General features: G+C 53.8%; 1 non-coding gene across 1 annotated transcript in view; it reads left to right on the top strand.

The window, feature by feature from the left end:
• The first annotated feature begins 3260 nt into the window (after positions 1-3260).
• The window catches only part of LOC124728346, a 1909-nt gene continuing 169 nt past the window's right edge, over positions 3261-5000 (top strand). The window contains exon 1 of the ribosomal RNA XR_007007323.1: positions 3261-5000. This exon is cut by the window's right edge and continues 169 nt beyond it. This is a non-coding gene — a ribosomal RNA (small subunit ribosomal RNA).

The following is a 5000-nucleotide window of genomic DNA, read 5'->3' as shown; positions in this document are numbered from 1 at the left end:
TGAAGAGTTATTTCCAATATGCGACATTCCCGCTGTCCGTATACATGAGCCGCGACCTGTACCACTTACGAGCGAGAGACGCGATCGCGTTGCTCACTGTACGGCGTCCGATACCGAGCCATCAGCATGTCGGTCCCCATGCGCGTTGCACTCGCACTCGCAGTCGCAAAAACGTGGGGCAAATATATTACGCGGAAGAGTTATAACAGACCGAGCCCCACTGCATGGGGGGAGTCTTTGTCACTAATGTACACAGATGGAACATTTTGGACTGGAACCAGATTACCCGTACACACGGCGCTGATTAGTAATCAATGCAGAGCCATCAAACTACAGCAAATATACACAACTGTCCGTATACATGCTGAAAGAGTCTGCCCAAAATGGGAACCACACGTCAGCCAGACACTCTGATCACGCACCACTCTCTGCTTCTAACAGGCGCACATACAATATGTAAGCACCAGCATGGAACAACATCCAGTGCATCTTCTCCGCCACATTACACAATCCACACTATCACAACCAGACCAGGAGGTCCGTGCGGAAAATACAATATCCCAGCCTTTCGACATCCACCATTGCGCAGACCAGGCACCAACACCCACACATGTCCTATACAACGGTGCACCCAACATCACAATAGTACCTCCTGTCACAGCGCACAAACAATGACATGAGTCAAAGACACAGGTCTCACACAAGCATAGAATTGGAGCGCCGCCTCTAATAAGCCAAAGGTGCATCCTGACGTGACAAATCTGATCATGTCACAAGCATTCACTTACTATAATCACTATCAACGAACCTGCCGCCCCCGCCCCCCCCCCCCCCCCTACACCTTTCCGTACAACAACGTGTAACCTAACCTAACCTAACCTAACCTATGTTGTACCTTAACCTAACCTATGTTGTACCTTAACCTAACCTATGTTGTACCTTAACCTAACCTATGTTGTACCTTAACCTAACCTATGTTGTACCTTAACCTAACCTATGTTGTACCTTAACCTAACCCATGTTGTACCTTAACCTAACCCATGTTGTACCTTAACCTAACCCATGTTGTACCTTAACCTAACCCATGTTGTACCTTAACCTAACCCATGTTGTACCTTAACCTAACCCATGTTGTACCTTAACCTAACCCATGTTGTGCCTCAACCTAACCCATGTTGTGCCTCAACCTAACCCATGTTGTGCCTCAACCTAACCCATGTTGTGCCTTAACCTAACCCATGTTGTGCCTCAACCTAACCCATGTTGTGCCTTAACCTAACCCATGTTGTGCCTTAACCTAACCCATGTTGTGCCTTAACCTAACCCATGTTGTGCCTTAACCTAACCCATGTTGTGCCTTAACCTAACCCATGTTGTGCCTTAACCTAACCCATGTTGTGCCTTAACCTAACCCATGTTGTGCCTTAACCTAACCCATGTTGTCGCCTTAACGTAACCCACGTTGTCGCCTAAACCTGCTCTGTAATTGTTATACGACTCGTTCAATTACTGTAGTGTTGCCCACCCGCAACCCTCGCAATATAGTTCGCTACTCGCACTGCCCGCACCCCTGTGTATCGCTTCATGTTAAACACCTTGCAAGTCTTGCTCACTTTCCACATGCTCCTGCTGTACACTGTAATGTGGATGGCAGCAGGACGTACATGCCGCCCCTCCCCACGTCCCCACCTTGCCCCCTGCCTTCGCAAGCTGGTTGGTGAGAAGTTTGCATGTTCAATGCCCTTCGCATGCGACGTACTCAGGCTACGTTGTGGTGCGGCCTGTGTCAACTGTCCGCTGATGTCGTACGCGTGAACCACAATCTGTACTGCACATTCGTCCTTATGTACTGAATGATACATCGTGGCACATGTGTGACCGCACAACGACTGCGCCCAAAAACGGCGGACCATACAGTGCAAATATTGTGCACGCAGCTACGTGTCGTCTCCCTATGAGAGCTGGATTGCAGTGTGGTACGCCATAGAGACGTGTGGGAGGAACGGACGCCGTGGATGGCGATCAGCATGAGCTGTCTGTTGATGTATTCGGACCTAGTCGTCTCTCCTCACACACCGTGATGGCATGGTGCACCGCGTTCCATATCTGCGACATGCTACAGAGGCCGGTTGACAGTCGTTCGAGCAATGGACATCGCATACGTACGGGGGCCACCTTCCACGTATTGTCTAGGCGTGCACATTTTGTTGCGTGTATGTGGGCAGACGTAGTGTGGCGTGACACCTGACACAGGCATGCAATAATCGTTGAAGTTGCAAATGGCGATGGACGCCTGCGTTTTCTGGTGAAGTTACGCAAATGAACAAATGGTAACCTGTTGTGGTGCGGTTGTTCTCGCTAGGGGTGAATCGGTGATGGCGACGATAGGTTGAGGTACTAACCGGTTGTTCCAGCGATACCCACCATGCCGACGAAACTGAACGGCATCTGGGTGTGAAGCGATACGCGGCGGTGGCTGGGTGGGACCGTCCCCGGCCGGTGAGGGGGCGCCTCCCGGCGTGCTGGCCGCGCGGTGCGTGGGCGCACGCGCTACAGCCGGCTGGTGGGGGCGGCCAGTGGCAGGCGCGCCGGCCGACGGACGCGGCAGGCGTCGCAGCTGCGCGCCGGCGCACCCTGCGCGCGGCGCCGTGCGGCCAAAGTAGGTCCTCGCGGGCCCGGTGCGAAGCGCGGTGGACATCTTCAGTGTGCTGGTCCGATTGAGGACTGTGTGCGTTGAGGATGCGCCGCCGCCCGGCGCTCGGCGCCGCGACGCCGTCTGCTGCTCGGTCGCCCCAGCGGTTCTCGCTGGTGGTTTGTATCGCAGCTGTGCGGATGTGTTGGCGCGTGCGCTGTGCTGGGAGAGTTCGCTTCGGCACCCAAGTGGGGCTTTTGTCCTTCTGTGGCGCTGGCGTTGGAGCTGCCGGTCACCGTAGGTGGCGCGTGTTGTCTCCCGCCGGCAATGCCACGACAGCACGCTCCCGGGCCTCTGTCGGCAGCGGCAAGCTCAGTTGGGAGCACGGGTGGTCGCACCGAAAGCGTCTACTCGCCTAACTCCGGGCGATTGCGCCTCTCTCGAACCCGACCAAGTACTTGGGACGGCGCTGCGCGCCGCCGGGACCTGAGAGGGTTTCGAGGTGTATTGTGCAGGGGAGCTCAGCCTCCTCCTGTTTGCAGAATGATTGAGCGGACGCTTGCGTGTTCGCGCGGGCCCCCGGGACACACTCCCGGGCGGCCGGCTGCTCAGCTCTAGTTGACGCAGCTCCCTGGTTGATCCTGCCAGTAGTCATATGCTTGTCTCAAAGATTAAGCCATGCATGTCTCAGTACAAGCCGCATTAAGGTGAAACCGCGAATGGCTCATTAAATCAGTTATGGTTCCTTAGATCGTACCCACGTTACTTGGATAACTGTGGTAATTCTAGAGCTAATACATGCAAACAGAGTCCCGACCAGAGATGGAAGGGACGCTTTTATTAGATCAAAACCAATCGGTCGGCTCGTCCGGTCCGTTTGCCTTGGTGACTCTGAATAACTTTGGGCTGATCGCACGGTCCTCGTACCGGCGACGCATCTTTCAAATGTCTGCCTTATCAACTGTCGATGGTAGGTTCTGCGCCTACCATGGTTGTAACGGGTAACGGGGAATCAGGGTTCGATTCCGGAGAGGGAGCCTGAGAAACGGCTACCACATCCAAGGAAGGCAGCAGGCGCGCAAATTACCCACTCCCGGCACGGGGAGGTAGTGACGAAAAATAACGATACGGGACTCATCCGAGGCCCCGTAATCGGAATGAGTACACTTTAAATCCTTTAACGAGTATCTATTGGAGGGCAAGTCTGGTGCCAGCAGCCGCGGTAATTCCAGCTCCAATAGCGTATATTAAAGTTGTTGCGGTTAAAAAGCTCGTAGTTGGATTTGTGTCCCACGCTGTTGGTTCACCGCCCGTCGGTGTTTAACTGGCATGTATCGTGGGACGTCCTGCCGGTGGGGCGAGCTGAAGGCGTGCGACCGCCTCGTGCGTGCTCGTGCGTCCCGAGGCGGACCCCGTTGAAATCCTACCAGGGTGCTCTTTATTGAGTGTCTCGGTGGGCCGGCACGTTTACTTTGAACAAATTAGAGTGCTTAAAGCAGGCAAGCCCGCCTGAATACTGTGTGCATGGAATAATGGAATAGGACCTCGGTTCTATTTTGTTGGTTTTCGGAACCCGAGGTAATGATTAATAGGGACAGGCGGGGGCATTCGTATTGCGACGTTAGAGGTGAAATTCTTGGATCGTCGCAAGACGAACAGAAGCGAAAGCATTTGCCAAGTATGTTTTCATTAATCAAGAACGAAAGTTAGAGGTTCGAAGGCGATCAGATACCGCCCTAGTTCTAACCATAAACGATGCCAGCCAGCGATCCGCCGCAGTTCCTCCGATGACTCGGCGGGCAGCCTCCGGGAAACCAAAGCTTTTGGGTTCCGGGGGAAGTATGGTTGCAAAGCTGAAACTTAAAGGAATTGACGGAAGGGCACCACCAGGAGTGGAGCCTGCGGCTTAATTTGACTCAACACGGGAAACCTCACCAGGCCCGGACACCGGAAGGATTGACAGATTGATAGCTCTTTCTTGATTCGGTGGGTGGTGGTGCATGGCCGTTCTTAGTTGGTGGAGCGATTTGTCTGGTTAATTCCGATAACGAACGAGACTCTAGCCTGCTAACTAGTCGCGTGACATCCTTCGTGCTGTCAGCGATTACTTTTCTTCTTAGAGGGACAGGCGGCTTCTAGCCGCACGAGATTGAGCAATAACAGGTCTGTGATGCCCTTAGATGTTCTGGGCCGCACGCGCGCTACACTGAAGGAATCAGCGTGTCTTCCTAGGCCGAAAGGTCGGGGTAACCCGCTGAACCTCCTTCGTGCTAGGGATTGGGGCTTGCAATTGTTCCCCATGAACGAGGAATTCCCAGTAAGCGCGAGTCATAAGCTCGCGTTGATTACGTCCCTGCCCTTTGTACAC

The sequence above is a fragment of the Schistocerca piceifrons genome, unplaced genomic scaffold, assembly GCF_021461385.2.
Source record: "Schistocerca piceifrons isolate TAMUIC-IGC-003096 unplaced genomic scaffold, iqSchPice1.1 HiC_scaffold_1150, whole genome shotgun sequence".
NCBI lineage: Eukaryota > Metazoa > Arthropoda > Insecta > Orthoptera > Acrididae > Schistocerca > Schistocerca piceifrons.
Note: the sequence above shows the minus strand (reverse complement) of the source record. Positions and strands in the feature narration are given on the sequence as shown.